Genomic DNA, 27,094 nt, shown 5'->3' with positions numbered 1-27,094 from the left:
TTATTCAAGACTTTTTGTACACAATTACTTTAATGGAAATGTTTTACGAAATTGCACATGTATAATTTATTTCTGATTGCTTACCATCTCAGGGAGAGGGGAGGGAAGAGAGAAAGGGAGGGATGGAATGTGGAACTCAAAACTTTACATAAATATGTTTTAAAAAGAAGTTAAAAAATAAAATTGAGCTCTATCCTGGGATAGAGGAGCCACTGTTTTGGGCCTCATGTCTTTTGCATTGCTGTTTTCAGAGCCTTCTCTAGGGGTCTGTAGGTTTTTGTTTTTTCCCAAGCATCATGATCTAAGGAAAAGTGTAGTCACTTCTTTTATGGACTGATTATGTCAATAGATGTTGAAAAAATCTTTGACAAAATACAATACTGATTTCTGATATGAAAAATTATAAAATAGGGGAACAAACAGGCCTTTCTTTAAAATGCTAAGCACTGCCTATCTAAAAACAAGATCTTGAATTAAATACCATGAGAATAGTCTAGAGCTGTCTAGTAAGAATAAGGATAAAGCAAAATGTTAATTATCTTTACTACTATTTAATTGAGTACTTGAAATGCCAGCTAAAGCTGGCATTAAGAGAATAAACAAAGAGAAAGAGAAAACAAAATTATTCATTTTTACAAAAGATTTGATGGATTACTTAAGGAAATTCAGGAAGTCAACTTTTTAAAATAGTATAATAACCAGCAAAGTTGTAGGTTATAAGATATAACCACAAAATTATTAATATTCCTGTATAACATTTTTTAACTTGGATGGTAAGAGAAAGGAAGATACATCCATTCAAAATGGGAATTTTTTTCTAAAGAATTTAGGATTATATTTATCAGTATATGCATAAGAACCACATGATTTGTGAAAAGAATTCAGTATAAAACATAAACCTAATAACCTACAGTTTGATAAGCCAAAAGACTCCACCTTTGGTGTTAAGGCTTCTCTCTTTGACAAAAACTCTTGGAAAAAAATAGGAAAGCATTCCAGCAAAAATTAGGTTTAGAATAATGAATCCCACAAAGATAAGTTCCAAATGACTTAAATGTAGACAAATGAAAGGAATAAGGAGAAATTTTCCTTTGGGATATAGCTATAGGAGAAGAGTTCATGTCCAAACAAAGTATAAAGATAATGACAAAAAATAAAGCTGATAATTCTGAGTACATAAAAATGAAAAGTTTTTACACCACATGTGCGTGGGCAAAGGATATGTATATGCTGTTTCTAAAGGAAAACTACCCTCTTCCGTTAAAAGAAATATAGTCATATTAAAAAATGCTCCAAATTGCTAATAGAGAAATGTAACTCTGAGATAACCTCAAATCCACCAGATCCACAAAGATGATAGGGAAATATTGGAAGAGCTGTGGAAAAACAGGCACATTAAGTCTCTATTGATAGATATATGAATTGGTTTAGCCTTTAAGAAAGCAATTTGGAACTTTACACAAAAAGTTACTAATTTGCACACACCCTTTGATTCAGTGGTGTCACTACTAATACTATAGCTGTAGGAGATTAAAGAAAGAAAAAAAGGATTCATATGTGACAGAGAACTAGAAATTAAAGGGGCACCCATCAACTCAACAATGGCTGAATAAATTATGACATGTGAATCCATTATAATTGTGCTGATAAAATCACAAAAGGACAGTTTGAGAGAAACCTAGGAAGACATGTATGAATTGATGAGGATTATAACATGCGGAACTGGGACAATAAATAGTACCATTATGACTCTGAAAGACTTAAGAACTATGATCAATGTAATTACCACTGATTATTTCAGATCTGATGATGAAGTATGTACCTACCTTTTGACAGAGTTGATGTCATTCATTCTGATAATTCAGAATTAGCAGTACATCTTCAGACATGGCTATTGAGTTTATTAAATCATTTGTACATTATTTTGTTTGGCTATGCATAACTGTTGGAAAGGTTTATATGTCTTTTTTTTTTTTTCATTTGGGCAGGGAGAGGCTCAATTTTCAAATGAGGTTGCTTCACTGAAGGGGATTGTTTTGTCCAAAAACAAAACAAAGAAAATAGAATTATTGAGTGTTTTTTTTTTCAGAACTACACAGAAGAGTAGGAAGGTCAAAAGGAGTCTGAGACAAACAGGGAAACTTTCAGTAATATAAATTAACTTTATTATACACAAATATTAAACTATATTGTAGATAATATAAATTCAATATTATGTATTTTTTACCATTCTACTATGTATATGAAAATGTTCATTTTCTTTGGTATTCCTTAGATTGAGAATTTTTTAAAATGAAATCAAGAGTCCCAGCCAACAAAAATAGCTTCTTATCAATTTTGATTCATTACAATCTCTTAGGCAAACTAGACCATGTTTTCCTAAAAGCTAAATAGTATATCATATCATTATTTGTTAACTTTCATTTCATTTAGTTAAATCAGGGTAAAGCTAAACATAAAACTACCCTTGCCTCAGAACATTGTTTGCTCAAGTACACTTTGTTTAGGTGACCCTTTTGTAAATTTTAATCACAGTCCTACATTCCTCGAGTAAAAAAACAATGTCTATTTCCTCTTATTCCTTATAACATTCCTTTTCCCTTATCATATTCTCCCTTCTATCTCACTTGCACACATACTATATCACCCTTTATTAGAATGTAAATTTCTCAAGGTCAAAGACTGTGTCCTTTCACAAAGTTGCATAAAGGGTGTGCCCAAGATGAATCTGGTAAGGCCCTTCTGAATCCCTCTAGTAGAAGAGTTCTTGACCTGGGGTCTACAAACTTCCCAAGAATTCTTGGATAGATTTCAGGAGGTCCGTAAACTTGGATAAGGAAAAAAAATACATCTTTATTTTCAATAACCTGTAAATGAAATTTAGAACTTTCTTCAATCATGAATGTAGGAAACAACTGTTAGAGGTTCAGAGATTTCACTAGATTGTCATACCATCAAGAACCCCTACTTCTGTGTCTCCCTAAAAGCTGCAAAATTACCTTGGCAAGTATCTCTCTGACAAAGTATGGCTTTATTTTGCCCTGGGCACTCAATAGCCCATTAATATCAAGTTGAAATTCACTGATGAAAAAGTATATGTGATGAACTCTAATATCAGTGAATTTGCCACCTTTGTGATGTCAAAGTTACAGTAGGGCTACAACATTGGAGAGACAGGAAGAACAAAACCTGGAAATGGAAATAGAGGTAAATTAATCTATATGAAGTCTAAGATTTGAGTTCCCAGAGAAATTAACTGAACATTTCTGGATGCAGCTGAGGAGAGCCCAAGACCAAGTTAAGAGCCAGAGATTGAGAAAGAGCCAGGAAAAGTCATCGTGTGGAATAAGCAGCAAAGTGGACCTTGTCCTTTACTGATACTGTTAATTACATGGGGTGTGTTGGTCTCAAAGGAAAATGGAACTTTCCAATGAAAAAGATTATGGAAATTCCTAGCAATGCTAAATTCTTTTTACATGATCCTAAGAATAGGCAAGGCTCAGGTGAGCCTTGCCTATTCTTAGGATCATGTAAAAAAGAATTAATTATTCTCAACATCTCTTGAATACACTTCCTTCTTTCTTCTGAAACTGTAGAAGCCTAGGTACAAGCCTTCATCTCCTTATGTCTCAACTGTTACAATAATCTCTCCTCACTCCAATCCATACTGCATTCAGCTGCTAAAGCAATTTCCCTAATCTGCAAGCCTGATAGTATTACACCACACACACACACACACACACACACACACACACACACACACACACAAATTCACAAATTCTTCAACATTGGCCTCCTTATGATTCTTCAAAGGAGACACTCCATCTCTCAACTCTCAACTCAAGCATTTTCTCTGGCTATTCCCCATACCTGTAATGCTCTCCCTCCTCTCAATTCCTGGCTTCCCTGTCTTCCTTCAAGTTCCAGCTAAAATCCTGTTGTATACAGGAATCCTTTCCCATTCCATCTATTTTAGGACCTTTCCTGCGTGGAATACTTTCTATTTATCCTGTATATATCTTGTTTGTACATAGCTGTTGCATGCTATCTTCCCCATTAGATTGTGAACTCAGAAATGGCAGGAGCTATCTTTTGCCTTTCTATGTATCTTCAACGTTTAACACAGTGCCTAGAACTTAATAAATGCATATTGACTGACTAGATGACAGCATAAGTCCCTGTAAGGAGGTACTCATTAAGAGGGTGAGTTGCTTAATTCTCCAGCTACCCTGAGCATTTTCTCCTTGCTGGCAAAACTGAGGGTATTGACATGTTTGGAGAATTGTATACATCCTTAGAGGGAAGGGGCTTACCAGAGACGGGGGGAAGATTGTCTACCCTATGGCCCAAGGTACTTTGTACTTTGTCAAACTAAATAAAGCCTATCCTATATTAAATACAGTGTTAGTCTCACTACTTGTAGAGAGCTGAGGACCCCTTTCCTTTTTGTTGTTAAGACCTAGACAAGCGTCCAGTTTTGATGGTTCCAGAGGAAATCCTGGGAGAGGAATAATCTAAAAAAGTATGATTAGTGAAAAGTCACCACAACTGAACTAGATCTATCTAAATTCAGTACTGTAATAGTAGGTTCTGAGTAATATTTATGTTCCTAATTCCAAGCACAATACCTTATACATAGTAGATAATAAATATTTGTCACTAATTCTGAATTTTAAAAGATAATAATTGTTGATTGTTTGATGAAAAGATTCATTAAACAGCAGAATTTCTCAAGATGAAAAAATAATTCAAGCAAATGAAAAGACCAGTAAAAGCATGTGAGAATATGTGTCTGAGAAAGAAGGTTCTAGTCTCAGTTCTGTCCTATTTAGTCTCCACTAACATACTGACTAGTTTTATGATCTAGAAAAAGTCACTTCAGTTCTCTGAGCGTCAGTTTTCTCAGTTGAACAATTAAGGGATTTGATTAGATGTGCTCCCAGTTTTCTTAGTGTCATTACTTTAAATCTGGGAGGGATGATAATTAATGACATAGAAAGGGCAGTCAATCTTTATTTTTCCTTCTATTTTCTCTCATGAGAAGATGGATATTTGGACTTGAAGACAAAGTAAATATGACTAATAGAGAGTTTGGATTTCAGGGTAAGTAGAAAGGTCAGAGGTCACCTAGTAGCTGGTCCTTGATGAGTTCAAGTCTCAGGAACAGACAAACTACACACTTGGTATCCAAAGAACTTGGAAATTATATTTGCTGAATTATTGTGAGAGAAATTATGCAGAACTGAACTAGGGGTCCTGATTTTTAAATAAGAGAATAGATTCTGCAAAAATATCATCTTGATTTTGATTCCTGATAATATTCTCCAGCGTATTATTAAGCAGATAGTTAGCAAACACCTTTAAAAAGAAAATGGTGACCAAAAAACAGGTCATTCCTTTTTAAACAAAGTTATAAGACTAACAGATAAAAGGCAATTCCGTTTTCAATAAAGCATTTGGCAACATCAATAATGCTATTTGTGTGAGGGAGGAAAAGATACCATTAGGTAAATTTAAACCGTTGGTTGTATAGCTAGACCCAAGGGTAGCCATTAATGGTTTAATGTGGGTTTGTGGCTATACTATTGAACATTTTTATCAGTGACATATAAAGTGGTCAGGAGACAGGATGATCAAATACGTTACTGAGTTTAATCTAAGGCAATGAAATTTAATCGGAACAAATGTAGTTTTCTCTTAGGTTTAAAACTTCAGAATACAAAATGGAGAAGACATTTGCAAATACAAAATGGGGAACAGCAATTTTATTTTGAAAAAGGTTTGACAGATTTCAAGATCTGCAACCCCATCCTCAGGTATGATATGCAGTTTTAAAAAGATAGTACAAATATAGGATACATTAAATACCTGCAGAGTTTCAAGGAATAGATTGATAATAATCCCAGTATTCTCTTTCCAAGTCAGGACATATCTGGAGCATTATAATGATTTCTGAACACTGCATTTTAGGAAGAATATTGACAAACTACAAGATCATGCCCAAATAAGGATGACTTGAAGGAAATAGGAATGGTTATCTGGCAGAAGAGAAGGTTGTCTTTAAGAACTCTGAAAAGTTTGTATTAGATCTGCTTTGGTTTATTCAGGAGGGCAGAGTAGAAGCAATGAACACAAGGTGTGTGTGGGGGGGACATTTAGGCTACATGTAAGGAAAAAATTTCCAACATTTTGGTCAATCCCAAATCAGAACGGAATGCCTTCCCTGTCACCAGAGGTCTTCAATCAAAAGCTTCTTCAGAATGTTTTTTCAGATATGGCATTTGAGTTTGTGTTATAATTCTTAGGTGCTGTGGTCCATAAGCAGAGGAGAAAAATGGTAGATACTCCACTAATATATGCTCCACTTAGTGGAGCTCTCTATTGATACACTCAGGAGAAAGTGAGGAAGACACATTGGACAGAAGCCCCTATGATAAATTATGGGAACCCATGGACAAGTCACAAAACAGGGACACAGCTGTGATTTTCATGGTTGGAGGAAATAGCCAACTTGATAACATCACAGATCGATTTGAGTATTTGAATAATCCAGAGATATTAAGTTAGCTAAAGTTGCACAGAATATAAATAGACATGGTGATACCTGAACCCTTGAACTCTGTATCCAAACCCATATGCCTTCCACTATGTCGTGCTGCTTCCCAAATTCTCTGATTTCATTGGCTTCTATGATTCTAGACTAACAGTCTATGATTCTAGCATAGGTAAATTTACATATTAAGTAAGGGACAGTACAAAACCTTCCATCTGAAGAGCAACTTTGAACCGAGTCTTACAATGTTCTAAATGCTGCCCTGAAAACAATATTATGACATTTCCCAAGCATAAACTCACCAAGAAGCAGGGTCAGACTTTTAAAAGTACACAAAGTAAAAATAATTTTAAATCACTTATGTAGTAAATCTATGTATATTACTTGAATCAAGACCACTTCATTAACTTATTCACAAGAAACTAGAATTTATCAAGCAGGTAATTATGAAGTGCTCTGCCAAGCTATGAGGTAGTATGTCTCTTTCTTTCGGAGAATACTCAAATTCCCAGAATACATGAGTATAGTTCTTATCTTACTAATGTGATCTAGCAAAATATTTATCTATGTATCACTATTCATTTTTACCATTAGGGTGGCTACATAATATAGCTCTAAATGAAAATACAAGATAAATATGTTTATTGTAGATAGAGCAAGAAGCTTTAAAAAGGAAAATCAACATTTGCCTAGTTGGGGGAGTGATGTAACTCAGTTCAGTTACATTGAATTTCTGTTCAGTGAAAAATCTAATCACCAAAGAATCTTCTAGAACTTATTGAAAGTATATTTCTCTATATATTCCCTATATGAATTAGGGAACTGAAGTGCAAGAACTTTTCACTATTTATATGGCATGTATGGTATTTCAATATATCCATCATATAGGATGAAATAAATGGAAAGATGGTGATGACTTTGTCCAATGAGTCTCACAAAGTTGTTGGGGATATAATTTTTATATACAGTAGCAGAGAGAAAATTCTTCATATTAGTCCTCTTGCTACTTTCCTCCTTAATATCTTCTTAATATTATTACATTATCATTAGCTTTATTTCATTTTCCAGCAACATTTTGGTTTTCAAGATGTATTTTATATGAGCTCCCTGTGAGGTAAGCAGCAAATATTAACATCTCCCTTTTATAGGAAACTGAGGCTATTAAGTACCAGAGGTAGGATGCAAATCCAGCTCAAAGAGGTATTACACTGATTGTTAGATCTGTGTAATTGTAGTAGCATTGGACTAGACCTAGAAATATTTCTACAGTTAGTGTAGAAATACAGTGGTGTAGTAACCATTGCAAATGGGCCAGTATAATCAGATCACTACAATCCTATTAGAAGACAGCAGGGAGTATGGAAGTATGTGAGTATATAAAAGACATTAAATGAACTTGTGCCAAATTAGGGTTACTGATATTTCTAATCTCTGAATTCAAATCAAATCAACAAGCATCTATTAAGCCTTTAGTATAATGCCAGGAATTGTGCTTAGCACAAAAAAAAGAAAAGCAAAGACAGTCCCTGTTTTCTAAATTCCTAAAATTTAATGGAAGAGATAACACAAAAGCAGCAATGAAAAGACAAGGCAGATATACAGGAAAATTGAAGGAACTCTCAGTGGGGAAGGCACTCACATTGAGGAGGACTGGGAAAGACGAAGATTTGGAGGAAGTCAAGGAAGCCTGGAGGCAGAAATGAGGAGGGTTTGGAATAAACATGAGGACTAGCCAGTGAAAGAACACAGAGCCAGAAGATGGAGTGTTGTGTTCAAGGAATGCAGGGAGGCCATTTATGACTCCTCTGTAGAGTACATGGAGGGAAATAAACTGTAAAAAGTCTGGAAAGGTAAGGAGAGGCTAGGTTGTGAAAACTCTAAAATTCAAAATGAGTATTTTATATTTTATCCTGAAGATAAAAGGGATCCACTAGAGTTTCCTAAATAGAGGGATCATATGGTCAGATCTGCAGTATAGAAAGATCACGTTGGCAGCTAAGTGGAACATGAACTGGAGTGGTGAGAGACTTGAAGCAAAGGGGTCAATTAGAAGATTTTTGCAGTAGTCCAGTCATGAAAGGATGAGGGCCTGCACCAGGCCCCCTCCTACCTTTCTTTCCAGTCTTCTTAAACCCCCACATAACCCACAATCCAGTGACACTGACCTCTTTTCTGTTCAACTCACAAGACTTTCCATCTCCTGACTCCAACCATTTTCACTGGCTGATCCTCATGTCTGGAACAGTCTTCCCTCCTCATCTCTGAAATTATACTACCTTTCTACTTCAATGATTCTTAGTTTCAGGCTACCAGAGATGCTGAATCTATAACTGGTCTCAATGGGCTCCTAATCATCAATGAGTCAATTGCAGCTACTATTGCTTATGGCTTGGGCAAAAAATTGGTGCTGAGCGAAACGTGTTGATCTTTGATCTCAGAGGAGGCACTTTCTATGTCTCCATGCTTACCATGGAAGGTGGCATCTTTGAATTCTGGTCCACTGTTCAGATACCCACTTGTATGAGGAGGACTTTGAAAACCAGTCAACTGTTTCATTGCTGAGTTCAAGCAAAAGCACAAAGACACCAGTGAGAACAGGGACTGTCCACTGAATATGCACTGCTTGGGAATATCCAAAGCATTCCCTCTCTTCCAGCACCCAGAACAATATCAAGACTGATTCCCTCCATGGAGGTGTCTACTTCCATACCTCTATCACTTCCTGCCCATTTTTAAGAGCTAAATACTGACCTCTTTGTAGCACATTGGACCCCAAGAAAAAGACTGTAAGGGGGATGCCGAACTAGATAAGTCATAGGTTCATGATATCATTTAGATGGTTGGTTTTCTTTATAACCTCAAGTTCCAAAAAATTCATCAGGATGGTTTCAGTGGCAAGGAGTTCAATAACATTTGTTAGTGCTTGTGTTTGTCATTTGTTCTTGAAGAGAACAGGGAAATGATGACATGACTTGCAGATGACTTTGTTTGAGTGAGGGAGGGCTGTGCAAGGTCACCAGCTTTACTTTCTCCTCCAGAGCCATCTGGGTCCAGTAGCTAGATATTCATCAGGATGACTGGAGATAGCCCAGGATGTAATAGGAGATCCTGGCCCTTTTAGGCTAACCTCTTTTCAGGTTCTCACTTTGGGTAAGGTAATGCCCATTCGTTGAATAGGCCTCTTTAAGAAGTGAGTCAAAGGATGACCCCTTTAATAATAAAAAAAATCAAAGTGGGAGGGGAAGACCAACTATTTATATTCACTTTGAGCCAGGAGGGCCTAAAAAACAACCATTAAGCAGTGCTTTGGCAGGGAGCTACTGTCCAATCTACAAACTCCAGAGTGAAATGGATTCTTAGAGAAAGAAATTTAGTCAGTAAACCCAAGTTGATGAGGCATCTTTCAGCCATCAAAATTTACCTTCCTTTGGAGAGGAGAGGGAGACAAATAGGGTGGTGGAGTGGGAGAAAGAAATATCACCATCTTAACCAAGCATGGACCATTACCGCCTACTCAGATAACCAATTTGGTGTGCCTATTTGTGTTTATAAAAGTGAGAGAACCATGACAAAGGATAGCCATCAGCTTAATAAGTTTGAGTTGACAGGAATCTGCCATTCTCCCAGGAGAAATAACACTTGATATTGATGCCAATGGTCTACAAAATGTGTCTGTTGTGGATGAGAACACAGGTAAGGAGAGTAAGACCATCATCCTCAAGGACAAAAGTCATTTGAATGGAGAACCCTTGGAGCAGACAGTCCAGGAATGCAAGGCTGGAAATGAGAAGCAGAGAGGCTAGATGTTTTCTAAGATTCACTTGAATTTTATGCTTTTAACATGAAGGTTTCAGTGGAGGATGAGAAATTCCAAGACTGTTGGGATTGGAAGCTCAATTCCGTGTGGACAGTCTCGGGCAGGTAAAGGTGGGAGCTTCTAAATCTTAGAGCTCTCATGAGACCCCCCCAGGAAACGGCTGGGAATCGAGGTGAACCGAGCTATCTCGAGTAATTCCGCCTCTTCCCGTGAGAAACGTGATGGGAGAGAGATCTCCCCGCCCTCGAGATTGTCCCGGATCTGGGCACACCTAGTTACCTAACAGCACGGTATTCAGATGCAAACTATGCGGCTGAAGGTTAAGTAGGATTGAGGAAGCCTGAAAGCGCTCTTAGCAAGTGAGGAGCCAAGAGGACAGTAGGCTCCGCTTCTCTTCTTTCCTCTCTCCCCTCCCCCTCTCTCCCCGCTTGTACTTCTACTTCCAATCCCTTAAGATCTTAGCCTCCTTAGGAAATCTCCCCCTCTTCCTCCTAAGGAAGACCCCCCTGCACTTGTAACCAAGACCCTGAAATAAAGCTCAACCCTTGTTCGACTCTGGAACGTCCTTTCTCTCATATGAGCATCCGGTTTTGGCCAACCGAAGACCTCGGAGGTGAGGTAAGAAGACTCGGGTAGCCCACACAGGCCTCTAGGCCTGGCACAAGACAAACTGGATGATGACAAACAGAAGTTTCTTGACAAAGGCAACAGAATAATCTATTGACTAGATAAGAATCAGACTCCTAAGAAGGAATAATCAGCAGAAATAATTGGAAAAAAATCTGTGACAGCATCATTACTAAGTTGGTTTAGAATGCAGGTGGCAGCCAGGTGGGTTCCTTCCCAGGAAGTAGAGTAACCTCATTCTCAGGTGCGTCTTCTGGACCAAGCATTGAAGAGGTCAGCTAAATACATGAGAAAAAAGAGCATTTCACACAATTTTTCAAAAATCAGAAGACTGGAACTTGTAGTCAAGATAGTAGGAGTTTAAGTACTGTAAACAAATGGAAATGCAGTTCTTGTCCAGGAAAACAAAATCTATTTAAAAAGGCACCATAAAGAGAAAGTACCTTGGACTAGAAATTAAAAGACGTTAAGTTTAGTTCCTTTTAATTAGCTAATTACTTAGCTAAATCAATTTCCCTGGGTCTTAATAGCCTCACTTACAAAATGAAAGGATTGAACTAGAATGATCCTTATGGTCTACTTCAGCTTGAACAATCCAGGATTCTGTGAAAATAAAATCAACTAGGCCATATTCTAGTTCAATTCCAGGTGTAGACATAACTTTAATATGTTTTTAAAGCATGCAAAAGATCAGCAGCAGGTTTTTTAGTTCCTGGTTTCAAGATGACAAAGAAAGAAAGGAATAATTGATGGCACAAGGCAGAACAATTGTTTGTACCTGTTGTATCCACAACAAACTAATGAGAAACTAATTCTGAGTACAGAAAGATCGAATATCTTTCTTTGCTTCAGAGCTGTGGCTTCTGTATTCAGATTCCCTCTAATAACTACACAAAGAATTATTTGACAGTCAAGACCACTGAATTCTCAAAAAAAAATAAAGTAGTTAATCTAAATTTTTAAAAGTACTGGATAAAAATTTGGTATAAAACAGGATAGTCTTGAGTTGTTTACAAGAGAGATTAGGTCCTTAAATATTAAAAGAATCTGATTATAAACTAGTTTCCCCTATAAGGTGATCCCATGGTTGAATCATAGATCCAGGAACCTTTCTTATTTAATTTCAGTCAGGCATTGTAATAAGGCAGATAAGATAGGAAAACAATCTACTTTTTTTCCTACTAAGAGAAAAAAAAACATAAACAACTCTTTGAAAGCAGGGACAAATTATCTTTGTATAATGATGATGATGATGGTGAGGGGGTAGGAGGGGGGTGGGGGGAGGTGATGATGGTGATGAAATGGGAACTCACTTTGTGCAAACCAAATTCACTTAACAGAGGCACCCTGATTCTAGAAGCAGACATTCTGAGTTCTCCTACTATGTGGCTGAGAGTAGCCTCCTTTGATTGGCTGTGTAGATAGAACGGTGTTTGTCTTTTAAAACTGTTAGGCTGGGAAAATCTTGACCTCTTTTCTGTATACTCTTTCCCTGCATTCAGAGGGTAAACATCACACAGATGACCTACAGTGCAAGCACCAAGAATTTAATTCAGAAGAGAAAATACCTTCTTTCCTTTTAGGTCCTGTGACTTGGGGCATTTCTATTTCTGTTCTGTTTCATTTATTCTTCTCTGTTTTAGGCCCAAGAAGTAATCTCCCCTGGATAAGGAGTTTGAACCATGATGACCTTGGTTTCATAATTCCAGGCAGGATGTTGTAGCTAGCCTTCCCAACAGGAAAGCCTCTAAAAGCCAAGGTAACTGGGACTCATCCTGAATGTGGCTTTGGACTTGAAACTGGGACTATGCTATATAGAAATGGAGCTAACCTATGAACCTAATCATCCACGTAACTCCTATCCCAATGCCCATTGTTATAGGACTCTCTCCTTGTTGATGGGGATGAATGCTCCACCCTGCATAAGGGGCATGATAGAGTTAGTGAGACAGCAGAAGATCTCCAGCCTCAGGGAGTCTCCTTTGGGATACTTTAAGTTTCCATCTTCAACACTTTTCAGGAGGTGAGTCACTTATAGCTTCCAGCTACAAGGAAGGAGATGCAAGAGGTCAACTCCATTTCAAGTTACTAAAAGAAAAGACTCTGGGATAACATGAAAGGAGTGGAAAGTCTTCATCATCACCACATCTTCAGCTTGCTACTCTAATCTTCAGGGAGTTTTCCCTTGAGTGAGATTCAGAACTCTCTCTGTCTCTGTCTCTGTCTCTGTCTCTGTCTCTCTCTCTCTCTCTCTCTCCCTGTCTCCCAGTTCAGTTGAGTCATCTTGCTCCCAATAGGAGAATCCCTTCACTCTGTATTGTCTCATATGTATTCTCCTATGTTTACAACCGAAAAGATAAAATTAGTATTACTTATACTTTCTACTATATGAATTTCTACTATCTTAGTTCTGCGATGGCATTGATTTTGTGCTGTACCCATTTTTATAATTGTTTTCACCTGTCTAAAGCTACCTTTCTACATCCTTGAGTTGAGCTCAGAAATTTAGCTTTCTTTCTGAGTTAGTTTAAAGTTATAATTCCACCTAACTTCCCAGCTGCTGGGAAAATACCCAGACATCTGGTATTATCTTCAAATCCTGAAGCTAGCTCTAAAAGATACACTGTCCCTGAACTGCCCTTGTGCTATTAAAGAAAACCTACTTTCTTTAAGGCCTACTAACTTGGGTTCATTAGCAATGTCTTCTATATGTAGATGGTCCCATAAATAAGTTAAACATTCCTCTATGACAGGCCATATAGGCCTATATAGCTCCCTCTTCCTAATGTAAACAACCATGTTGATGCTGCTAGCCCTGTAACCAATCTCATTGTTTTCTCTACCTACCCCACTCTGTTCTTTGTTCTCTTGTACTTCCCAAAATTATATGAAGAGTGGTAAGCCCTACCTCAGGTACTTGAGTCATTGAGAGAGACTATTGACCCAATTTATTGGTTATTGCTAATCTAATAAATTGGTCATATTGAAAATGTTGTCTTTCAATTTAATTTTCTAATATAACACCAATTTTGGTTTTTCTACAAATCTGGATAAATGGGTTCTTTTGGTATTTATTATGTATATGTATTAATTGTGAAATTAGTATTTGGTAGGAAATAAATCAAGCCTTGGATATAAAGGGTTCTCCTTCCCCACCAAAATGGCCAAGTGATCACAAGTAAGGTGGAACTTGGTCATATCCCCTAAATTAATAATATTTAAGAGAGAAGATAGATATAATTCTAACCTGGTAACCTTCTCTCTGAGGAGAGCGGAGTGGTGGCCTCCAGCCCCAAGTGCCTGCTTCCCTTCCTGGAAAGAATGGAGAAGGAAGGTTCTGGAGAGAAGAGCCTAAGGATTTCTATTTTGCCTTCCTTTGAGTCACACAGTGACAGTCCTCTCCACACACAGGTCTCTCTCCTTACATGTGAGGTCCCTTCCCTGCACTTATACTATCTCATTCTCTGCATAGGTAAAGAAAATGAGGTTCATTGTTTGGCTCGGTTCCTACATTATTTATGCAACTATGTGTTATGAAATATGTTTGTATGCCTTGGCATGAAATACTCCTTTGTAAAAGCTAATATGACAGTTAGTGGTTAAATGATGGCTAGAGCCATTGGCAGATAACTTAAAATCTTCAAAATCTACTTACAGTCATCAAAGAACCCTGGGGGCAGGGGCTGTAATGTAATATACTTGTCCTTCTGACCATGGGGGCCAGGGCAGTCAATGTTATAACAACATTTTACACCATGATTTAAGGTTGGCAAAGAAGTTTGCAAATATTTTATTGTAACAACAATACTGGGAAGTAAGGGCTATTATTATCTCTACTTTACAGATGAGGAAACTGTGGCAGATAGAAATTACGTGACTTGCTCAGGGCCCCACAGCTAGCAAATGTCAGAGAATTAATTTGAGCTCAGGTGTTCCTGACTTTACATCTAGCAATCTGTCTATTATGCCAACTGACTGCTTTATCATACATATTAAATGTATAATGATTTTGAATGTGTGAAAAATGATTTTTCTCAGTAATCATTATCTTGGAGACTCAGAGCTTTGCCCATCTCCCTTTCTTAAAAAGTTCAGTTTCTTCTTCAGGAGGACATTAAGATCTAATTTAACGGCTCTATTCCTGCCTATTGTGTTACCCAGACAGGTCTGGAAAAATGTTGAATTCTCCCTTTTGTCAAGACAGGTGATATGGAGATCTATTTCTCTTTGAACAAGATTAAGTGACCTAAGTCGTATACCCCAAGACCCTCATTTTAATATGGCCCACATCCCAGTGTGTTTACCAGTCAGTGCGGATTGGCACCCATTGGGGAACATCTACTCTTCAAAGGGCATATAACTGTACCCTCAAACCCCAAGTTGAACCAGTTCTGAACTGGCTCCCTTTGGGGGTCCCAGTTCTAGAATGTAACTCCCATGCAATGCATGTGTGTTGCTAACTTAAGAGAAATTGAAAAAGTGAACACAATCTAATTTCATTTGTCTCTTAGAACAAACTCTGCTGAGGTTGGCAAATGTTAAGGGTTGTTAGATGCTAGGAAAGGGAGCCTGAGACTCATGGAAAGTTGAGACTTTAACCTGAACTTTGACTTATATACTTGTAGAGATCTAGGAGATCCCTTAGCTCAAGCTCCTCATTTCACATATATCTAAGCGCAAAGAGAGTTTAAATGTCTTGTCCAATGTGGCACAGCTAACCAGTAATAAAATTTGATGAAAAATTCAGGTCTCCTGAATTGTACTCCAGTGTGCTTTCTCCTTCTTCTCCTTGATTTTCTATTCCATTATCAGGCATTTGGAGATGTTGAAGAGAAAGAGATGGGAGAGTTGGTTCAAATTTGAAAGAATTCATTTAGAACTTCTCTTTAGCCAAAGGGAGCTTCATTGACACAAAAGCAATGGGCTAGCCCGGGAAGAAGGACTCACAATTTACAGAGGGACAGGGGTTTGTTTTTATAAGGACAGGTTCAGGGAGACATGGCAATCTTATGACCCAAGATGGGGGAGGGGAGACAAGGAATCCCATGGTCCAGGATAAGGGGGAAGTTTTATAGTATTCCAAGACAAGGGGAGACATTAAGACTGTAGGGAAAGAGCAACTCAACCCTTAGGGTGCCTTTGTATCAAGAGACTTTAGGGTACCTTTAAAGGATGAACCAGGGAAAGGGCAGTTCAACCTTTAAGGCACCTTTGTTTCCACATCAGAGAGAGTATCTAACAAAATCCTTCCTTATCTATGATGGCAGCAGTGTTCCTCATTGCATCACTTAAGTCATCCAACCTCTACAATCAAACCAGTATAAGACAATATTCTACTCAATCTGCTAACATGGCCAACTTTACCAGTCATTATAAACTACTCAATACATCAATTTTGATAGTAGCAGTGCTGCCCTGCTCCTAGTGGTTGAAAGAGAATCTATAACTATAAATATGGTTATAAATCAAGTTTATATAACCAAAATCCTTTTCTTTTTTCAAACTTTTATTGAAGTGTGAATCTTGGCATGTAATAGTAAACAATGGTGTTTCCAAAGAACTGATTTTTTGGAAATTGCATGGAGACTGAATGTTGATTGTTGTAATGAAATAAAGCACCAAGTCATTACATCCAGACAATAATTTATTTAGTAATGCATATGGTTGCAGAAATAAAGTGAAGTACAAGACTTTTGATCCACCAAGGATGTTGACCATTGCTTTCTACCCAGTTAATATGCAGTTAAAGGAGGGAAAAAATAGGATATATTGAGTCAGTTGGTTTCTTGTTGGTGGAAGGGACTGGGAGACACTGAGGTGAGAGGGAGAGAGGTAATCTTGAGATATTCTTTAAGCCAGGTGACCATTAGGAGAGAGAATAATTTTGTGACTCTAACTTAACTTCATAAAATGGTAGATAAGGACACAATAGAGTCACTAACGCTGTTTTAATGTAACATAATTGGCTAATCAAAGACTCTCTATGAACTAGAAATGAGGAATGCTTTTCAGTGATTCTACAGTCCCAGCTTTCTACCTAGAAGATGTTACCCTTTGTTCTAACTATTTTAGTCATTTCAAAGTCTGGTGTGATTGGGCAATAGATGACTACTGTGGTTCTGTCTGACTAGGGAGAGAATCAAAGTCTCTTCCAGTGGTATGAATCAACAGTTCATCTCAAAACAATAATCTGAAGTGATCCAGATCAGATAAAGTCTCTACTTAGGCAAAGTGAAGAAAACAGAAAGAAGCTGTTCTGATAACACTTGAGACAATGCATTGCACATGAATTGACTGGCGTCTATTCTTTTTGCACTGAGATAACTGAAACCTAGCCTCATCCTAATTAATCAGATATTTTTAGAGTTTAAATGTAGGGATCAAAGTCTTTTTCTTTGTTCAAACTTCAGTTGAAGTGTAACAGCAGGTTGGAACATGCCCAGATCCCTTCAGATGGAGGGACCAGCTTCTGAGAGAAGACATTCTACATCCCCCTGCCAGGTAGGTGGGAATAACTCTTTCGACTGGCTGTGCAGCCAGAACAGACTGCATCTTTAAAAGCTCCAAGACTAGAACACTTTCCCTTGAAGTTCAGAGGTAAAGATATTGTTCATCTATAGCATGGATACAATGAGCTGCCTAATGGGTGGAAGAGTTATTTTTTTCACATCTTGGTTCTTTAAGAAAGAGGCTTGAGGTTTGTTTTAGAATATTTATCCATTTCAGTTCCAGGCCTAGGTAACACACACACCTGTATTCAAGTCTTAGAGACCTTGGAATCAGGATTCCAGGACAGACATTGCACCCAGTCCCAGTAGGGAAGCCCTGAGAAGCCAGAGTCTCCAGGACTCAAGCCCAAATAGGGTTTTGCACTTAGAACTTGGTGGGACTACATAATTTAGGAACCAAACTAAACTGTGAACCCAATCCTCCTCTCCTCCCTAGGACTGACATGGCATGATGGAAGATTATGAGCCATGGGTATTGGAGCAGCGATATGTATGTTTGTTCTTGCACTACCTTTGAAGGAAACATTTCTTTATAAAAGTTCGTCTTTTATAAGTGACTAAATGGAACCTGAGATCCCCTAAAATTGAGAGAACATGATCGATGGGGTTTAAAACAAATGCCAGAGAAACTAGGTACCTCCCAGTTCCTCTTCAGTAGTAGGGGTCAGGGAGATCACAGTGAAAGAAAAATTACTTTTTAATAGGACTAGAGAGAAAGAGGAAGGATGCAATCTAATTAAAGCTGCATACTGATCTCAATTCAAAATGCACATAGGCTAGTTAATGTTCTTTCTTCCTCCTTCCGTTCTGGAATCTAGTGGATTGTAGAACCAGTTTAACAACAAAACAATTAGTGAAACACAGCCAGGAACCTTGTTTCAGGTTTACTTTTGGTACAAATGACTTTCACAAAGAAGAGATTAAAACATTCCAGTATAACAGCATAATACTGTGATTGAAGCAGACTTCACATAATTTCCAAAATGAAAATAGATGGCCCAAGGATCAAGCTTGATAATTAAGTAGAATGACATGATTTTATGAAGTATAAAATGGCAAACTATGGAAATCAAACTGAAATCTTATTATGGGGTTCACATATAGCAAAGCAAAGGTAAACAGAGCAGGTCATTCAGATATAAGCAGTAGTTTTTTAATGGCAAAAACTGGTTTAGTCTAGGCAAGACAGTGTAGAAAAGTATATTGTTTGAACCAGTTTTCCTGGTTAAAATGAGCAGAAATTTCCCATTGAAACATTTTATTACTGTGTAATGAAGGTAGCTGAAATGGTCTATTTTCTTTATGTGTCATTTCTAGTATAATGTCTTTGGCATAAGAAGTATTCAAAATGTATTTTTTGAAGAAATAAAGACCTTGATTGGCAAATAACAATTAATGTCCTATAGGTAACTTAGAGGGAAACAATACAGCAGGAGATCAGCTTTGGAATCATGAAGACTTAGGCTCAAGTTCTGTCTGTCACAAACTGCTTCTGTGACCATGGGCAAATCACTTAATCTTTCAGTGCACCTGGAAATTCTCTAAGACTAAACATGTCAAATGAGTTGCCAATTTGCAATGATACAGTGGAAAGTGTTCTTGGTATTGAATCTGAGAAACTTTTTCTTAAATTTCAGTTCTGACATCTACCATCAATGTGACCTTGGGGAAATCACTTAACCTCTCATTTGCCTCCTCTACAAAATGGGTGGGTTGAGACAGAGGAAGTTCCTTTCCTATAACCTGCATTAATGTAAGGAGTTTTCAGATGAGGAGTTTCCTACACCAATGAAATGACAGGACAGGAACACTACCACCACCACCACCCCAAAAAGTTGCAATTTAGCAAAATTGCAATCAATCAATCAAAAAGCACCTATTAAGCACTTAGTGTATTCCAGGCACTGGGCTCTTATGTAAGGACACATAAACAAAAACAATCTTTGGCCACAAGTTGCTTACCTTATAATGGTCCAAGATTACAAAATGTAAAACAAAAATCCTAGCCCAAGGGACTTTAAAAAATCCTTCAAAACTGGAGCAGATGTTGAACATTGAATGCTAGGGATTGTGTGAAGATGGTGGTGTGCTAGGACTTAGAGGATTCCAGATATCCCACAAACCATCCCCTGGAGCTTAGAGATGTCCCATTCTAGGAAAAGAAAGAATCATCTCTAGGCTGTCCTACCCAACATTACAAATGTCACACCAGAGTCCCTAGGATAGACAAATTTGGCAGGTTGACAGTAAAGCACACAGCAGAGCATCAGTTGCTTCTAGAGCTTTCTTGGAGGATGTAGAGATTCCTTCCTTACTATGGCATATGGCAGGGTTCAAGTTCAGCCCAACCAGAGCTTTCCCAAGGGCCTATAACTATAGAAAGTGAGCAGGGAAAAGGAATTTCTGGATATTCTGAGAATGTCTAGCACAATACTCTCTGACTAAGCCAAACAGAGACAGCCCAGCCCAGCAAAACAGAGCCCAGAGAGCAGCCTAGGGTATTGCAGGCAGAATCCTATATGGAAACATTGGCCTGAGTCTAGATGCAAGGGGGTGTAGAATGGTGAAGGCCCTAGGCAAATTTTAGATGAAACAGTCTGAACTGTGGTGGCAGCCTTCAGGAGTAGTTGCTGAACAACCAGAGACTACATCAGGTAGAGTTTCTGGAGCCCTGTGACAAAAAAAAAAAAAAAAAAAATGAATCCTCAGGCAGAGCCCAGCAGCAGAGAAGTCCGAGAATCCCTTCGAAGAGGTACTTAGTCTGGCCCACTATATTCAAGATTTAAAAAGTCCTGTCCACATCATGCATCTGTAGAGTTTGACCCAAATGCAGCCTCTTAACCATGAGTAAATTAAGGAAAATTGTGAGTATCCTACAGAAATACTTTGGTTTGAGAAACACTAAAGAGATAAAAGAGTAAAGCTACCCCACACAAGTGCAGGTAAATAATAAGAGAAAAAAATATCCCAGCCACTGGAACTGTAGGAATATGTGGAAGAAATGAAACGAGAGATACAGAATTGAAAATCTAGATAGGAAAGATTGGCAAGAAAAAAAAATTGAGACTCTTGAAAAAATAGTGGAAAACCTCACTCAAGAATTGAATGTCATGAAAATTTGAATGAGCCAGACATAAAATAATGACTTAATAGAACAACAACAAGAAATTCTTGAAGAAAACCAGGAGAATGAAATAATCAAAAAAAAATGAAATCTAAGAATTATAGTATAAAAAACAAATGACCTGGGAAAAAGGTCAAGGGGAAACAATCTGAAAATTATCTGTTTGGAAACTTGATGAGAAAAAAGTCAAGAAATTATAAATGAAAACTAATTGAAACTCAAAACAAGAGAGCAAACTGAAAATAGAAAGGATTTATTTATTACCTGGGCAAAGAAACTCCAAAGTGAGAACTCCTAGGAATATTATTATAGGCTTCCAGTGCTTCCAGGTAAAATACAACAAAAAGCCAAAAAGAAGGAGTTCAGCTGCCAAGGAGTCAGAAGAATAATATAAGATTTAGCAGGATTTAGGATTGCTAAAATCAATCCTCTACATAAAGCTATTTTGGAAAGTGAATTTGCCCATAGACTTGGAGAAGGGATGGAGTTTGAGAGGCAGGAATGAGAATACATACCTGTGAAGGGAGGGGGCCCGCATATGGCTCAATGATGCATGGGGAGAGAAGGGAGAGCAAACAGAGGAACAAGCTAGGGCAGCTCTAGCCACATGGGGGCCTGGCTAAACAGAGAGGAAGAGCAAGCAGTAGACACAGACACAGAAAGGAGAGGATGGGTAACGTACAGGGATCAGGGACAAACACACAGTATGTGAGCCTGGACAGATGGATGATAGGCACATGGAAGCCAAACACACATATCTCGCGTGATTGGAGTGCATAAATAGAAGTCTGTACAAATAAGGAGAAAGACATGGGGAAGGAGTTGACATTTGAAACTCACTGTCACATAATAACAACTTCTGGACAAAGGGAAAAATGCCACTAATGCCACCACACACACACTCAAATTCACTCATTATTGGATATAAAAATATTCAATAGGAAAATAAGGAAAGGGGGAAAAAGAGAGAAAGGAAATTAGAGGAACAGTAAATTTAGGGAGTGATTAATCCTAAGCAAAACAAACTCTAAGAATGTACAAAAGTACTTGTAGTTCTTTCTGGGGTGGCAAAGAATGGAATTCTGAGGGGTGCCCATAAAATGGTGAGTGGCTGAATGAGTTATGATATGTAAATATATTGAAATACTATTGTGCTATAAGAACTTGTTTAAAAAAAAAAAACCTAGAAAGACAGGTATGAATTAATGCAGAGAGAAGCAAACAAAACCAGGAGAAGAATTTATGTGACTGAAAATGGGAGGGATAAACAACTGATAGAATAAGGAACTCTGATGAGTATAATAAATAATTAACCACAATTCCAAAGGACTAATGGTGGAACCTGCTATCTACCTCCTGATAGAGAGATGAAAGACTTAGAGTGAAGAATGAGACAATTTTTTTGGACATGGTCAATGTGAAAATGTATTTTGCCTGACTGTAAAAGTTTGTAACAGGTTTTGTTTTCTTATATTCTCAGGGGGGAAGGGGAGAGAGGGTGAGAAGTCAAATTTTTGCTGCTTGAAAAAATAAAATATAATTTTAAAAATAAAATTAAACTGATTCATTGAGTTATTTGAAGAGTAGTGCAACTCTATTTGATATAAAGAGTCATGGATGCCATTTTATGTCAAAAATAAAAAGCAAAATACAAGAAACCCACCAATGTTGTGTTAGGAACTATTCTAAGAAAATCAGAGGTGAGACTAATGCAGGGTTAGGAGGAAATCTCAGTTTTGCTTTGAGAATCACAGGAACATGCATTTGTTCCACCATTCCATTTCATTTTATTCTGCGCAAACAATTAAAAAAAATCTATGATGCAGTAGGGAAAATCAAGGTACATCATATTTGCACATGGTAGTTAACATGTTTATCTGTTTCATTGGACATGCAAGGAGGAAATAGACTTTCTTAAAAAGTAGTGCTCTCATCCTCTTTCCCAGATCCACGTAGTTGTTCAACTGTGGCTTTGCCATCAGATTTGAACGGTGTGCCACCAGTTAGGAGGTAGCATATTTTCATTGATCTCTTGGAAAAACGTATGGGCACACATGACCAGAGCCAATAGCTACTTTCTTAAATGAGAAGAAATTAATTTATACAAGTTAGTAAGATTATTCTGAGGAATTGAAAGACAATCTTCCTGTAGACATTTATTAACTGTGTGACCCTGGGCAACTCACTTAACCTTGTTTGACTCAGTCTCCTCATCTGTAAAATGAGCTGGAGAAGAAAAATGGCAAACTGTTGCAGTATCTTTACCACATGTGTTAGTGAAGAATTGGGCATGACTGAAATGACTGAACAACAAAGAGGAACTACAGATATCTTATTTGTTAGTTACTAACTCAGAAACTCCAGCAATTTTCCAATGAATTTGATTGTGTAGATGAGCAATTTAGTGAATCCACTCATGGAGAAAAACTGATTTATTACTTCAAGAAAATTGCTTCACAGAATTTTCATAGAAGTTAGTGGAATTTCAAGGTTGGGAAGAACTTCATTGATTATCTAGTCCAATCTTAGCTGAACAAATATCTTCTCTAACCGTAGCTAACAAATATTCATCCAACCTTTGTTTTAAAATCTTTCATGAAAGAAAAGCCATTACTTTGAATGGCAAGCCATTCCAATTTTGTAGGACCTTATTGTTAGGAAGTTTATCCTTGTGTAGTTAGGCTTTCTGTGTGCCCAGATAAACTAAGATAGAGGGACCTAATTATGAAAGAAGATATTCTATGTTCCCCTACCATGTGGATGGTAGTTGCCTTTCTATTCACTGCACAGCTTGAACAAGCAGTGTCTTTAAAATGACCAGCCCGGGACATTCTTATTCTTTCCCACCATATCTAGAAAGGATGAAGGTCAAGTTCAACCACAGCACAGGTACCATTATTTACTACCTTGGGTGCAGGAGGAAGAGCTACCTTCCTTCTGTTACCATTTTACTTCCTGCCGCCCTGAGAAACGGACATGAGGTTTTGAATGGTCTGTTTCTTTGTCCTTGTTCATATAGGTGATAGAATCACAACTGGAATTGGACTCAAGAAACCTTGGAACTAGCATTCCAAGTAAGATATGCATTTAATCAACCCAACAGGGAAGCTCTGAGTATCTAAAGTGGCTGGATCTCGAGGGTTTTGAACCTGGAACTTGAGACTGTGCTACATAGAGGAACCTAGTTTAATTGTGAACCTGATCCTCTTCCCCTCCTCAGAGACTGAGGTGGCATAAGGAAGGATTATGCTCACTAGCTACTGGGGTATGTTTGTATGTTTGTTCTTGTTCTGTCTTTGAATTAAATATTCATTTGTAAAAGCTAATCCGATTGTTAAGTGACTAAATTGAGCTTCAGTACAAGGGTCCCCTAAAATTGGAAGAATATCATCACTGGGGGCTGGATCCAATGACAGATATCCATAAACTCCTTTAGGTGTAGGAGTGAAGTCTTGAGGTAAAATGTCGTAGACCTGGATTCAAGGCAGAAGGGACACTCACTATTATGCTTATGTTAAGTCTACATAAAATACTATGGAACTTCAATCCATTCTATCTGGTAGAACCCTACTTCCAAGTCTGAAGGAAGCTATGACATTCCCCTTGAATTTTCTTTTGTCCACAGTTTCTTCATTGATCCCTATGTAACATGAATAAGCCCTTCACCATTCAGTTTGTTCTTTTCTGGACATTTTTTTTGAGTTGAATATAGTTCCAAAATGTGGTTCACAGAACCAAATACAGTACTCCAGATAGGTCTAACTAGGTTAGAGTACAGAAAGACTTGGATTGTTCCCTTCCGAAGAAAACCTGTTTAATCTATTTTATTTTTTTTTTTTTTGCTAATATGGCAGAAAAGGAAAATAACAAATGTTGGAGAGGATATGGAAAAACTGGAACACTGTGCATTGCTGGTGCAGTTGTGAACTGGCCCATCCATTGTAGAGAATAAGTTGGAGTTTTGCCCAAAGGGCTATGAAATTGTGCATACTCTTTGACCCAGTAATACCACTGTTAGGTCTGTATCCCAAAGAGATCAAAGAAAAAGGAAAGGGACCTGTATGTACAAAAATATTTATAGCAGTTCCTTTTGTGATGGCAAAGATCTGGAAATTGAGGGTATGCGCATCAATTGAGGAATGGCTGAACAAGTTCTGCTGTATGATTGTAATGGAATACTATTGTGCTACAAGAAATGACAAGCAAGCTGACTTCAGAAAAACCTAGAAAGACTTATGCGAACTGATACCAAAAGAAGCGAGTAGAGCAAGAAGAATACAGCAACGTGATATTGTATGGTGATCAAACTGTGGATAACTTACCCATTTTTGGCTACAGAGTGATCCAAGACAATTTGTAAGGACAATGAAAAATGCTATGTACCTCCAGAGAAAGACCTGACAAAGCCTGAACACAGATTGAAGCTTACTTTTAAAAATTTTCTAATTTTCCTTGTTTTGTGTGTGGGGAGGGAGGAAGGTTGGTCCATGGTTTCTTTCATAACATGGCTAATAAGAAAATATGTTTTACATGACTGCATATGTATAGTCTATATCAAATTGCTTGCCAGAATTTGAAACTCAAAATTTTTTTAAAATGCTAAAACTGTTTTTTACATGCAATTGGAAAAAATTAAAAATTTTAAAAGAAAAATTAAAAAATATTGCAGCTGTTATCTTTGTAACTGATGACCTAATGGTAAAGGAGGTATAATGGAGTAATTGTAATGAAGCAACAATGGGTAATTGGAGCAACGATGTATTTTAAATAAATGTAATAGAATATTATTGTACTATTAAAAAAATCTCTAAAAAGAACAGTTTCAGGCTTACCTGGGAAGACTTATACAAACTGATATAGAATGAAATGAGCAGAACTAGATCAATTTACGTGATAACAGCAATACTGTAAATGCAAACTAGATCAATGCAATGGTCCACCCTGGTTCCAAAAGACTTATGCATTCTATACACCTCCTTACAGAGTTGATGGAATCAAGTTGCAAAATAAAGCGTACGCTTTCAGACATGGACATTGTGGGAATTTTCTTTTGCATATTTGCATTTTCACATTAGAGACATTTACAAATTATTTCTGCTTAAAATTCTCTTATAACAAACTAAAACACTTAAATAAAATTGATGCGTATTGACTTCATCTAAAAGTTCATGATTTACTTCGCATCTTCATTCCCTGTTTTAAAAAAATGAACAGAAATCTATTTTCTCTTCTCACTCCATCACAGGGGTTGAGGTGGGGGTGGGGGGTAGAGAGACAAAGAAAAGACAAACAATTATCTTGCAACAAACCCACAGTCAAACAAAATAAATTCTGTCTTTTTTGCTGGATCCTCCTCCAGATCACACCCTTTAAGCACAGGTGTTCCTCAGGTTTCTACTCCGAGTCTTGATTTCAACATCTATTGATTACTCCCTCTTCTCTCCTCTGATGCTGCCATCATTCTAATGCAAGCCCTCATCACCTCATGCCTTAATTATTGCAGTAGCAAGCTGCTTCAAGTCTCTACTCATCCAATCTATTCACCTTTCAGCCACCAAAATTCTTTTCCTAAAACTTAGTTCTTATCCTGTTGCATACCTTCCCATCCACCATATTCAATAAACTCCAGTGGCTTCCTAATGATGCCTTCCAAAGAAATACAAAAATGCTGTTTCTCATTCAAAGCCCTTTATAACCTAGCTTTTTGCTACCTTTCCATTCTTTTTACACCTTACTCTGTGACATGTACTCAATTCTGGGACATCTGCCTCTTGACTCTTCCACAAACAAGACACTCCATTTCTTGACTCTGGGCATTTTCTCTGATTGTCCCACACGCCTTGGAATATTTTTCCTTCTCCACTCCTAATTCTGACTTCCTTTAAGTACCAACTAAAATTCTATCTTCTTCAAGAAGCCTTCCCTAACCCTTCTTAATCCCAATTCTTTCAGTCTTTTAATTATTTCCTATTTATCTTGTACAAAATTTGCTTTGTACATGTTTGTTTGCATGTGTTCTCTTCCATTAGATTGCAAGCTTCTTGGGAGCCACAATTCTCTTTTGCCTTTTTTTATAGCGCTAGAACTTGGCAAAGTATCTGCCACCTAGTCAATGCTCAATAAATGTTAATTGATTGAGTAGTTGACTGACTGTACAAAAATATGCATCTCATTCTGAATGTAAGTTCACAAGTATATTGTTTTTCCTTTTTTTTGATAGGAGACAGAATAATTGGGTTGAGGAAGAGAGTTAAGGTTAGCATTGCTGAAAAAGAAAAAAGAGAAAGAAACAGAAAAGAAAAGAAGGAGGGTTATTGAAGTGCTTTTATCAAATGCAAAGAAATAAACAAAGTAAACCTAGGAGAAATCATAAACCAGACAGCTTTGAAAGTTAGTTGTTAAGTGACATATGTGTGTGTATTTAAAAATAAAAGCAAACCATATACAACAGAAATTTGCATTTC

The 27,094-nt window shown here is 37.4% G+C and overlaps 1 long non-coding RNA gene across 1 annotated transcript; it reads left to right on the top strand.

The window, feature by feature from the left end:
* The first annotated feature begins 17,202 nt into the window (after nt 1–17,202).
* LOC140503092 (uncharacterized) lies at nt 17,203–25,769 on the top strand. The gene is made up of 3 exons (XR_011966697.1): nt 17,203–17,498; nt 23,650–23,895; nt 24,485–25,769. It is a non-coding gene; the product is annotated as an uncharacterized lncRNA (long non-coding RNA).
* The last annotated feature ends 1,325 nt before the right edge of the window (nt 25,770–27,094 follow it).

Source organism: Notamacropus eugenii, chromosome 5 (assembly GCF_028372415.1).
Source record: "Notamacropus eugenii isolate mMacEug1 chromosome 5, mMacEug1.pri_v2, whole genome shotgun sequence".
Taxonomy (NCBI): Eukaryota; Metazoa; Chordata; class Mammalia; order Diprotodontia; family Macropodidae; genus Notamacropus; species Notamacropus eugenii.
This window is presented reverse-complemented; position numbering and strand designations above follow the sequence as displayed.